The sequence below is a fragment of the Malaclemys terrapin genome, chromosome 8, assembly GCF_027887155.1.
Source record: "Malaclemys terrapin pileata isolate rMalTer1 chromosome 8, rMalTer1.hap1, whole genome shotgun sequence".
NCBI classification, from domain to species: Eukaryota; Metazoa; Chordata; order Testudines; family Emydidae; genus Malaclemys; species Malaclemys terrapin.
In genome coordinates, this window is record NC_071512.1 from 78,242,092 (window position 1) to 78,255,144 (window position 13,053).

The 13,053-nt window shown below is 43.6% G+C and overlaps 1 long non-coding RNA gene across 1 annotated transcript; it reads left to right on the plus strand.

Moving 5' to 3' along the window:
• Positions 1-213: 213 nt before the first annotated feature.
• LOC128842062 (uncharacterized) lies at positions 214-5,133 on the plus strand. The gene is made up of 3 exons (XR_008445933.1): positions 214-353; positions 633-800; positions 2,465-5,133. It is a non-coding gene; the product is annotated as an uncharacterized LOC128842062 (long non-coding RNA).
• Positions 5,134-13,053: the final 7,920 nt, after the last annotated feature.

Sequence of the window (13,053 nt, forward strand, 5' to 3'; positions counted from 1 at the left end):
CAAATCCCCCAGCCAGCCCGGCGTGCGGCGGTGGAGGGCGTGCAGGAGCTCGGCCTGCTCCTCCCTCGCTCCCTCCCAGCGCCCGCAGCGGGCCGAGAGCGGCCTCCCTCAGGGCGGGAAGGGGCTGGCCGGGGGCGGGGGCCTTCCCTTTCTCCTAGGGCCGGCGGGGGGGCTGCAGGCTCGAGCTCCGTCCGACGGGGCGGCTCGCCAGCTTCGGGGAGGAGCTGAGCTGAGCTACTGCAGGACGCAGCCCGACCGCCGAGCCTCCGTCTTTACTCCCGGGCATCCCTCCCAGGCCTGGGCTGCGAGCTGCCGCTGCCGGGCCCAGCCATTGCAGCTTCCCCGCTGGGGGGGTGTGTGTTTCTCCGTTCCTCGCGGGGCTGCGCTCCTCCCACCCCGGAGCTATGGGCCCCGGGCCCCACAGCTGTGTTAACTCGCCCGCTCGGCAGGGGGGCTGACGTTTTCCAAGGGCCGTGGCAAGGAGCCGTTACGGGCCAGTTAGAGCGATTGAGTCGGGTTTCCCTTTGCAGAGGCTCCCCCCACCCTGGTCCCGCAGGGGGTGATGGCAGGAGAGGGGTAAGATCAGGCTAACGCGGGTTCCTCTCTGACACTTTGGTATGAATGTTTCCCAGGCACAACAGAAGCACGTCGGCTGATCCCCTCCAACGCGTGTAAAGACAAGCGATAATAAAATCCAGGGGGAGAGTATCAAGAGAACTGAGCATCAAACCCATCTGACTCCACTATTTCTTCTCGAAATAGTGATTGTGATGAGGAGAAAATTGTGAAGAAGCGAATGGGTAAGAGCAGCTGGTAGACAATCTCTTTGGGGACTCTCTCTCTCTTTAATACATTTATGAGTTTAAAAACCAAAAAGCAGCAGTTTAAGTCAATACTTCAAAGATTTTTCGGTAGTGAAAGGGACACTAACAAAAGAAAGTGTCTGAATAACAAACACATCGCTCTGCCGGCGAGTTTTAAGACATTTTAAGTATAAAGAATAAGTGACATGGCAATCATCCCCCTCCCAACTTTGCTGCTTTCTGATTCGGATGCGAGGGTGAAATCTTGCTAACAGCTCGTGTATCTGTATATTTAATTGCGACCTGGCTGCATGTTCCTGTTGAGGAAGGATGCAGATGACAAGTGAATATATAAAAAACAGTTGACAAAAACAGGAAAGAAATAACTGACAGATGAAAAGACAGTCAATGCGGAGCTAACAGGCAAAACCATCAGTACAAAGTCACATACCTTCTGAGAGGAGCAGTAGTTTGTTTTATTCCAGATCTCCAGAGTTTTATCTACTGTAGGTGTGATGGGGGAGAGAGGAGCTAATGTGCCCTGTTTAGGAGACAAACATGCAGATTAGATCAGACTTCTGACACCATGTTTCACTCAAGACTTAAAACAGAGGAATAAAACAGACTTCCCCCACTGAGGAAAAAGGAAAATAAAACAAAAAAAATCCAAGACTTTCTAAGGCTTTTTCTTTTACTTGTTTAAACATAACCGTTTAAAATATACCTATAGTTAGATACCTAGAGTTCAGCTGGATCAGTGGGTCTCTGTTATATTCGCACAAATTTAGTGTGTTGCTCTCGAATTGAGATGAAGTTCAAATGGAGGCCTTAAGCTTTCCGTTTCTATTGTTTAAAGGTTGGGACATTAGGAGAATATCAGCCCAGCTCCCATTTTTCATCACTTTTGTATTACTTTAAGTTTTCAATGAGACAAGTGTAATTACTAGGCATTTAACTTTTTGCGAGGCTCTTTCATTATGGCTTTGCATTTGCACCTCGCTTTTAGAGAAGTAATAACATTCACAGTCAGGGGCAAATCCTGTTAATGAACAAATTAAAGTTCAAACAGTTATTCAAGTTCACAGCCTTGCTCGCTGCTCCTTTAATAAGAGTTATACATGTTACTTTCTCTCGGAATCTCTCCCCCCTTTTATTACTTTTTAAGCTTTTCATAAACACAGCCGGGCTATATCTGCCGCTCCCAGCCTCTAAAGCTCCCTCCAATCCTGGAGGGATCCCTAATCCGACCTTAATTTGGTAACTTTTGTAAAACACATAAAAGCTGGGGTACTACCTTTGTGCGCTCAAATGACTATATAATAGTGAAACAAGCCAAAGGGAAGTTTCCCCCTCTTTGCCTAGACTCCCCTTGCCCTTCTGCTGGGTGCTCTACCCCCTCTCCCCATTTGCAGTGAAATCCTGATTACTCCCTCAAATTCCTAGGGAGAAACTGGACTTGGAGTTTTCTGGGCAGACAGGGAGCAGGTGCCCCTGGACAAGGGCTGGTCTTTTTCTCCAGGCATCTGGCTGTCTGTGTATCCATCTGGGCGGTCTGTCTGTGCGGTCTGACCGACTTGGGTTGCCTGGCTCCTGTCTGGTCTACCTGCCTAGCCAATATTATGTAGTTGATCTGTCCTCTCTGGTCTATTTTATCTCTCCAGTGTCTCACCTATGTGGCCAGTGGCAGCTCTGGGTCTGCGGGTCAGGTCCCCTCCTGTGTATCAGGCCTACAAGACGCAGCAGTTGCAATAACAGCAGCAAGGCGTAGCTTGCTTGTCTGGCACGGCCGCGGCCGTTCACGGAGCCCCCGCCGGGCGATCGGAGGGAAGAGGCGAGCTCGCTGTTTGCCAACAAACTACGCGGCGCTTCCTGCGGCTGTCCCGAGCAGCCTGTCTGCAAATGGGAACCAAGTGCCGTTCACCGAGCTCCCTTTCCTGCTCGCACTGCTTCCTCCTCCCCCTGCCTTCCAATCTTTCTCAATTAAAGTGTCTGCCGGCCCCTAGGCATTTACATATGTGAATCCTAATTCCCCTTGTCGATGGCTGCCCGGCCTAGGGAGCCCGGAGCCTGCGTCCTTCCAGGTGGTGCGCAGGGAGCTGCTCCATGCGAAGGACAGGCCTGCAGCCCCCGCTGGCCCGGGCGCTTTCCCCCCTTTCAATCGCAATTGTCAAATTCCACTCCTTTGTTTTACTCTCCCTCCCAAAAGCTCAAGGCAGAGCCGATGCAAAGCGCTAGCTATGTACAAATCGAGGAGATCACACTCCCCATTATCTACCTCCTGGCGAGTGTTTGATTTGTGACATCAAAAGCTTATCAAGACAAGCCTACAAAAAGCACCTCGCGTAGGCTGGGCTGAGCGATCTCGCTGGTTTGGATGGTCTCCCTTCCCAAGGGGTGGGGTAACAGGGGTGCTTAAAACGGTATTGACTGCCACAGCAAATTAAATCGCTGCACTGAAGAGAGCTAGTGGCCAGGACCCGGGTGACTGCTAGCTCCCCGGCTGGTAGCGTAAAGAATTTCCTGACCTGCACCCGCAGGGCAATATTGGGGGTCTGGCCGGCCGGACAGAAGGGGCTTAATTGCCATGCCTTGTTTTTTGTTTATGTGTGTGTGATTGAGGGTTATATGGAGGCCCTGAGTCCTCACAGCCATCCGCTCCGAGTGGTTTGATATAATCACCATGACAACTGCAATCTATGAGCATACAAATAATAGAGATGAAATAGACAAAAGATTAGCATGCCATGAAAAGTACAATAAGTTTCTTATTTAGCATTTAGATAACTGTCTTTCCTTCGGAGCAGGCTTCAAAGTTGAACCCAGTTTAGACCAAGAGGATTAATTCTTTCTCCAGCATGCTTCATTGAATCTCTCATTACCAAACTTTGTCTGTATTGATGTTAGATTTGATTGAAGATTAGAGCATTTAGCAAATCTTGCTTTTCTGCATGTATCAGGCCTTTTCAAGCACAGCCCGCCCTGCCCAGTGGTCAATACCCTTACTTTTATCCAGTGTCTGCTTCATTTAAACTTAATCAACTCCATCAATGAACTGGAACAGGGAAACGTCCCTGCGGTGAGAATGTTGTGCTTTTCTTAGATAATTCTTTGCTCCCTTTCCCAATCCGTTGGCGTTAAACCTAAAATTGCACTCTGATGAACTTAATCAATATGATAATGACAATTGGGGCTGAATGGCTCTGCTAGGGCTCAAAGTGGAAAAGGTAGATGGCTGGGCCCATTACCCAAAACAACTTCTCTTGTCTTGCCTTTTCTTTTGTGTGAGCTACTCCTATCTTTCTTTCTTTTTTTCTTTCTTTCCTTTTCCCTCCCCCTCCCTGACACTGAATACTGCTCATGCTGGAAAATGATGCATCTTGGTGAGGAAAACTGAAGCAGACCGATTGGCTCTGTGAATTATCTGGCTTGTTGCAGTGAATTATTTGCACTGTTTCCTTTACCAGTCAACAAGTTTCTGAGGTATAGTACAGATCAATCAAAGCTGACAGAGCGTATGTGAAGCTTTTACTGTGTAAATCTGGACCTCTTGTCCTGGCTTCGTTGGCACTGGCATCTGTATATCATTTTTATACTGCTACCAGTAGAGCAATTTCAAAAGTATTTGCAAGGAAAATGTATGTCCCCATCTGTTCCTGGAATCATAAATGTGCCACTTTTGGAGGGTTTTCACTGGTAATCATATCTTTAATGATGAACAAACTTGTGATATATACCTTTCCATAAAATGGGGTTTTCTTCACTTTATTGTGATTGGCTAGGATAAATAGCTTTTCCATATGTTAGGGAGATAAAATATAAGATTAGCAGGGCTCGTTTGTTTGATCATAAACAACAGAAAAAAATCATTCCAAATACTCTTTAAACAGAAACAACTACAGAATTAAGTTGCATTAATTGGCTATCTATGGCCCACCACTAAGGGGTAAACAATTGCCTCCCTGGAAATGACATTTTAAAATAAGATTATAGTGTTTTGTTCATTCTGAATTATAATACATTCACTGATTTTAAATATGTTGTTATTATTTTAATTTTTGACGTAGTTTTGTGTCTTTAGATTTTTTATTTTGCAGGTTCGCTTTTGATGGCAATCTCTATAGCACAAAGGGTGCTATTTAGTAAGTTGCCACATGTATATTTAGAAAGCAGATGGGGGGGGGGGAATGTCTTTAGCAGTCTTTGCATGCTATTGTTGTAAAGGTTCCTCAAGTAAGAGTGCTTGAAATGTAAATATTCAATTTTTAAACCAGCCAACCTTTTGCACTTGCTGGAAGTGTTGAATAAAGAATAGTAAGGGGAGTCTTTTTAATTTTGTTGCACTTCATGCTTAAGGTAATGTTATACATGTCATATGAAAATTACTGGTGCAATTGGGAAACTTAACCAGAGTCCATGACGGTGTGTCTGTCTAATGAATGACCCTGGCTGTTGTGTGAGAACCATTTTGGTTTTATTACTGGTGGTGATACTGCTTTTCAACCTTGGTATGTATGCATATTTTAATATATGCATTTCTGTGTATAAAGAGCAATATTCTCTTCAGTATTACATAAAATGTTAATGAAGACCTAAATAGAAACACTATCATAAATTCCAAACAGCAGTGAAAAGGACCATGAGATATGTGTTTATCTCTCTAGCTGTGTCTTTTTGTTTATATCTATACATGATCACAGACATACACAGAGCACATGCATACATTTTCTGCTGTGATGTGTACTGATTGATACATAAGCATATGCACAGACTGTAGGGAAACATTCATTGTTTACAATGTTGCTTGGAATTTCTTACAGGAAGCTGTCCTCTGTCTCTGAAGATTCTGCAGCAAGACTGGTAGCTATAGAGCATGTATGATGGTAGCAGGGCTGCCCAGAGGATTCAGGGGGCCTGGAGCAAAGCAATTTTGGGGGCCCCTTCCATAAGAAGAAGTTGCAATACTACAGAATACTATATTCTCATGGGGGCCCCTGTGGCAAATTGCCCCACTTGCTTCCTCCCCCACCCCCCGGGCAGCCCTGGATGGTAGACAGTATAATATACCGGAAATCATCATACAGTTCTTAAATTATGCTAAGCCAGAAATGATGTGTGCATGGTCATCACTAATATATATAATGTAAAAAGTGTACTGCATTTCCCACCATTGAATAGTATCTTTACACTACAAGATAGCTATGGAGCAACTATGGGGTCTACTGATCTCCACTAATAGGTGGAGATTTGCACTCCTAACTACCATCAGTACTGAAAGAAGTTAAACACTTAAATCCATCATATCATATAGTGAACACCCAAGGCTAGATTAACATCTTTACACCTTTATGTAGACAAGCTTTAAACACTCAATTTTCTTTATTTTTGTAAGCATTGCAGAACCATAGAACACAGTGAATTTATTTAACACCTATGATCATCTCACCTGCATTCTGCCCTCTGATCTACCTTAGCCAAGACCACTTCTAATGCTCTACACCTCTGAGCAGCTTTGAGATAGCAGCCATTTTTGCCAAAAGAACCTGACATAAACATTCATTTCTTCTCCCCCCCACCCCCTCCACTCTCCACCCCCCGACTCTCCCCGCTGAAAAATAACCAGTGGGATTTAGAATCGTACTGATGCAAAGTCCAGGATTGGCATTATTCGGGTCTGAATCAGCATCAGATTTGATGAATTAAACTGCCAGGGAAAAAAACCCACTTGCTAAATATTATTGGAGGACTAGAATTCCAGGCTTTCTAGTGATCTAGATGCTCCAACTTGTCTTTTCTTGGCAGGTAATGTGATATTGAATCCCAGAACTGTGGTTATCACTGTTTACAGAGAGGCTCCTTTAAATCGCTTTTAGAGCTTTTAAAAGTTTTAAAACTAATTAAAATGTTTCTTTCCACCAGTAACCATAATTGTCAAGCACAACCTGCCCTCCGAGATAGGCAGATAGGGATATTTGTATCAACATAGATTTTTAAATTTTAAGAGATTTCCAAAAAGAGTTTTAATCTAGTATTTGGCATGAAGGAATCACCCGTGCTATGAAAGGGTATTGACACACTTGTGATGGTCCCTTTACCTCAGTGTTGAACCCAGAAAGGCCAATTCTGCCCCCACTGAAGTCAAGGGGAGCAGGAGCTATGTTGATGTGATTGTCATTTTCAGTACACATTATTCAGGCAACACCATTTAGTGAAAATGTGGAAGGGAAAAGTGAAGAAGAAAAACCCCATGGAAATAAGTGAAGTGTGGGCCTAATCCCTCTTCCAGCGAACTCAATGAGAGGAGGAAAATTGGAGGATCATGTTGGACCCCTCAGTTATTTTTGTATGTTCAGTCGTACACTGTAAGATTAAAATGAACCAATTTAGGGCCAAATTCTGTCCTGAGGTGTATGTGCATTGGCTTTCATTGGGTGTGTCTCTGAGGCCAGAATTGGGCCTTACATTTGTTTGTTTAGCTGCTGTTTGAATTTGCAACTTAATGCATTTATTAGACTGTTTTCACAGTGGACTACACTGTTGCAGTACATGTCATGCTTGTTATGTGTCTATCTAAAGCTCTCCACCGTGGTGTGTTTTTAAACATTTAGGGCCAGATCCTTAATTCTCTTTAAGTTGACTTCAATGGAATTTTAACAGGAAACGTGGGACAATCATGTGCTAATTCTCTATTCCCTATATTCACACACTTGTAACTAGGCTATTTCTAAACCAAATTTTATTGGACCAGCCAAAGGCTTATTACTTAGGCACAATTCAGCTGGACATTTGCTTGAATAAACAGTGCAGGATCAGGCCAAAGTCACTGGCAAATCTGACATGTTAAAAATAAACCTGTTGTTTGAATTGAACAAACAAACAAAAATCAGGAACTGTTAAAATGTGAAAACACCTTTTTTCACATTCCCAGGGCCCAACCCTACAAGCACTTTACATCCAGAGCTCCCATTCAAACCATGTCACTAAGTCAATTTTTAAAAAGAGCAAAATAGAATTTGTATTGATCTCGATATACACCCCCACCCCCACTCCTTTGGGCTGGGAACAAGTATGTCATTTTTTCTAGAAATGTCTGTAAATAGATTTTCATAATGAAAGTGCTTAACCTACTTAGCACCCAGCACCCTCATTGACTTAAAGAGGAGGCTGGGTTGCACAGCAAATGCAAAATTGGGCCCCACATCTAATGCGAAGCTTTGGTACATATCAAGATTTTACCTCACCTCCTAGGTGTTCCAGGTATGTAGATTTGATTTTTTTCTTTCAGAAGTACACTGGGAAATAGATTATGTTTGACACTATATAGTGCTTAGTGGCTTATTGAACTGAATGTTTATTGGAACAGCAGCGGCTCCAATTAACTCAATTGGCATTAAAATTGAAGTTATAAACATTTCTATTATTTTCTTTGTAATTCAATCCAAATTAATGCACCCTAAATTGTTATTGTATAAAGAACTAATTGCACTTTGACATTGTGCAAAAAGGGTTTCTGTTCTCTAAGTAAACAATGTTGATTTAAAGACAGTGAATGTATCTTGGCATATTTAATATCCTAATGGTCTTGTTTTATTTTTGACTTTAATTTTACAGGGGATATCCTTCCTATTTTGTGGAAAGAATATAAGATGAGCTTCACAATTTCATTATGGTCGCTTTCATATGCAGGAAGCTTTTCAGTTTAAGAGAAAATCTGAATCTTACTTTCATATAACACAAATACTGTAAAAGCAGTATCTGTGTGTCAGCATTTGTGTGTATTTTAAAGGGTAAGTAAAAACCACTTAAGAAATAAATTTATATTTGTTTTAAGATTGTCAAACCCCTCCTTTTTTGTATGCAAAGAAAACCAAATTGGGATTAATAAAACTCAGGGGCTGTAGTTAATGCTGTTAAAAGTAGAGGGCAGACATTTACACTGCAATGCATTACTTATTAGAGAAATCCTAAACCGTTTTTTAAAAAATATTGTACAAAAGTAATCAAGGAATTCAAGAAACACTGTTGCAAGCTGTGATCATGCACTTCCGAGGCAGTTAAACCTCCCTCTGAAATCAACTGAAGCCTAGTGAAGTCAATGGGAATTTTGCCTGTGTAACGACAGCAGGATCTCCAGCCCAGAGCCTCTACAGTTAAAAGATCACTTTGAACTAGATGATTTTGTATGATTGATGTGTGAATAGAATTATTTGATATTTTTATGGGGTTGGAGGGATATTACAAAGAAGAGGATGGGGAAATGTTACACTTCCCATTCATCATTTTAAAAAGTAATACCAAGGCTGTGACTTCACTTTTTCTTCAAAAAACATCGTGGAAAAAACTAGCTGATGCCACATTTCACAATGGCCCATCTCTGATCAAGTGATGTAAGGAGTTGTATTGTCCTTAGATTTGATTCCATGGCAAAGGACTGATGACACTGCTGATATATAATTCCATGAGACTATTTCTCTTTTTGGCTGTCAATTACTGCTCCATCCCCAAAACCAAGGGAGTCTGCTGTTCACTGGATTTAGCATAATCACTTGCCACAATCTTACTTGTTTAGGAGGTTTTAGGGATCATTTCCTCAGAGTTAATTCAGAAACAAAGCACAGAGATAAAAAATCCTTGTAGCATCTGAAAATACCCATGTGATGGAGAAGGAAATGGATGGGTCTTCTTTATGGTCAAATAGAAGACATAGGGTGAAATCCTCATCCTGTTGAAAGAGAACTCTGCCACTGACTTATCTGGGCCAGGATTTCACTTACGTTGTTTATAAAACTGGTATTGTTAAAACTAGAAGCCCTGATCCTACTCCCAATGAAACCAGTGGGAAAACTATCCTTGGGAGTAGGGTCTGGCTTCAGTTTTCAAACTCCATTTGATTCTACTTTGAGTCAGTTTGTATGCTTGGCAAAGATCTGCAGCTCAGGGTTTCTTCCTCCTTCAAGAAGAGACCATGAATGTTTAAAAACTCATTTATTTAGAAACCATGGTCCACTCTCAAAAGAATGTTTGAAGGGCATTTACCCAGAGGAGGCGCTAGTCTCCACTTAGACATCTGGCTGATCTTTAGGCCCACTACTTAAAACCTACATTGTTAGGGAAGTAGTTTGCTACATTTTTGCCTTGCAGGGGGTGGCCTGGCAGACACTCAGCCAAAAGTTCAGAGAGAGTACTTCAGCAGGATTATCAGCATTTTCCTTAAGAGCAGCATTTAAAACGTTACAAAGGGGTAATACTAATAAAAACACCCCAGAGATGTTACTGGTGTTTCTAGCTTGTTGTTAATATTCTTGCTTTGGTCCATGGCTTTAAATAAATCTTCCTTCTTCACAGCGACAGTGTGTTTGTGTGTCGGGAACTTCCATCTTGGTTTAATCTCTGGGGTTTCATGTCTTCGATTTAACAGTAGAATGTGTTGTCCTCTCCTAGGGCTGGGAATTGCAGCTCTAATGCCTCTGAAGGTCACATAATTAGTGTGAAAGGAACATGCAGACTGACAGTTAAGGGAAGGAATGCAAAATAGCTTCCTCTCAGAAATATTATTTTCTCAAACCACTGCTGGCTTCTTAGCGACCATGGGACTCTGGAACGCTTGCCCAGATCCCCTAGAGTTTGTCTTTCTCTCCCTGGAAATGCTTTGGAACCCTTTGATTCCTTTTGTTGCAGACTTTGATGAAACTATGATAATGTGACGAGACCAGGTGCGCCCCCTATCCCTTCTGAGGCCTGCCAGAACTTTATCTATACAGCTGGCCAGGAAAGACTCTAGGCAGAAGTTTCCAACTACAGATATGCTGCCAGTGCTGGTGCTCTGGGCTGCCATCACAGCCAGTGGTGGGCCTTTGTTCTTGGCCTCAGTGCCCCATCACGTGTATGCCTCCCATTCAGTGCTGCCATCTAGCTACCCAACCTTCAGTGGAGCTTGGTTTCTCTGGTGATACAGGGAGGAGGCCAAATTTAGAGTTGGGATAGGCAGAGGTAGGATGGAAGGGAAGCACTGTCATCTTCAGATTAGGGATTAAGACTGGAACCTTGACTGTCCCTGTGTCTGCTCCTCCAATAACTGTAGAGTGATTTCTTTCAAGCCTCTCTGTAAGTATGGAGCACCCTTTCTGAACGGATCCATAAAGTCACAGTCCTCTCCTCCTTCAAATCCCTCCTCAAGTGCCACATCTGCCGACTGCAAGCAGTCGGCCACTTGGTGATCAGTAGGGCTAGAAACAAACCCAACACAGAGAGACAGAAAGGGATTTCAGATTTTTAAAGCCAGAACGGACCATTAGATCATCTAGCCTGAAACCTCCTGTATATCGTTGCATTTCTTCCAATTTCTCCTATATTGAGCCCAGCCGGTTGTGTTTGACTAAAGCATATTTTCCAGAAAGGCATCGTGTCTTGAAGACTTTAAGAAATGGAGAATCTACCACTTGCCTTGGTAGTTTGTTCCAATGGTTAATCATCCTTACTGTTAAATGTTTGTATTTATTTCATGTCATTTTACCCTTATTTAAATAATTCAGACACATCAAACTGTACACACTTTGAGTCTATGTAATCTAAAATCATATTGTTAACCTACTTTCCCTGCCTACTTTTCTCCCATTTTCTGTCACACCAATTTGTTTTGTCTGGTCTGTAACTAGATTGTACGTTATTTTGGAGTAAGGACCTGGACAATCAGATTCTGATCCTGGCTGGGACCTTTAGGTGCTAATACAATATAAAAGTAGACTAATAAGTCCCAGAATTAGTGAAGGTCTTGAACACCTCTGGGTTTCAATGGGAGCTGAGGGCACTGGTGACCTCTCAAGGATAAGGCTAGTAGGCCCAAATTTTCTAAAGTAGCCTCTAATCTGTGATGCCTTAATTTTTGGTTGCCCATCTTTTGGGACACCAAAGACCTCATGTTCAGAGGTGCTAAGCATCTGCAGCCCCCACCAACTCCAGCATCACAGAAAAATCAGGCCTCAGCTGCCTCACATTAGGCACCCAGCATTTAGAGACCACATTTGCTAGCAGGCCACTGTTTTCAAAAGGCCTAATCCTGCTGACCCTTGAGCCCAATGGGAGCAGGCTAAGGCCCCACAGCTGAAAGTGCCTGGTTTATGGCACTCCAAAGCAGTGGTTCTCAAACTTTTGTACTGGTGACTCCTTTCACATACAAAGCCTCTGAGTGTAACCCCCCCCCCTTATAAATTAAAAACATTTGTATATATTTAACACCATTATAAATGCTGGAGGCAAAGTTGGGGTTTTGGGGTGGAGGCTGACAGCTTGTGACCCCCCCCCAGTTTGAGAACCCCTACTCTAAAGGGAAGACCCAAAGAGACTCCACATGGTGGGTGGGTTCTGATAAGCGGTAGAAAGCAGGATCTGTTCTGTAACAATCCTTCCCAAGAGTTTGAATTTTTCTAAGTAAATGGTTTCCCTTGGCCATCATGTGTTACAAGTGACTCATGATCTTCGGGGCCCTGCTGTTTCAAGTAGCCAGGGTAGGATGAAATGCAGCCTCCACAAAGGAGCCATTCTTTACCTGCCATTCCAGCTGCCCTACATCCAGTCCTGGGGACCTAGGTAAATGAACCCATGCTAGCCAGTGAGGCACCTTTTGTATGGCCTATATGATATGGGGTAGGGGGTTCCAGTGAGCATGTGTTCAGCTGCAGAACCGCTCCCTACGCCTCCCCTCTGACCAATGCTTCTCCCTAACCTGCTTCAGGGTCTATTACAAATTCCCTAGGGCAGGGGTCCCCACACACAGTGCTGGGGCATATTTCCTCCCACTCTGTCTAAAGGGTCGGTACCTGGGGCCTGATCCTGAGAGGGGCAGCTCCCAGTGAAGCCAATGGCAATGCAGGTGTTCATCATCTCTGGGGATCAGGCAGCTGCCCCCCTCTCTGCCTTGCCGGGCTCAGCGGAGCGCAAGGGTGCTTAGCCCCAGGCCTGCCTTCCTCATGATAATCAGGGGGGCTGATCAATGGAATTACTGGCATGTCCTGGGCGGGGGCTGAGTCGTGGCGTTCCCTGTCCCTACTCGAGCGGTACACGCGAGCGGTAGTCAACTGTTTTTGTCACTTCCTTTAAGCTGCATCTTGCTTGGTCTCTGTTGTTTCATTACCCAAAATCCCAGAGAAACCACCCGGCAGGATCAATCAGTCGCAGGCAGCCAGACAGTTTTCTTGTACTTTATTAAAGTGTAATCAAACATCGGTTAAGTGGAAAATAAATATCCAGATCTAAT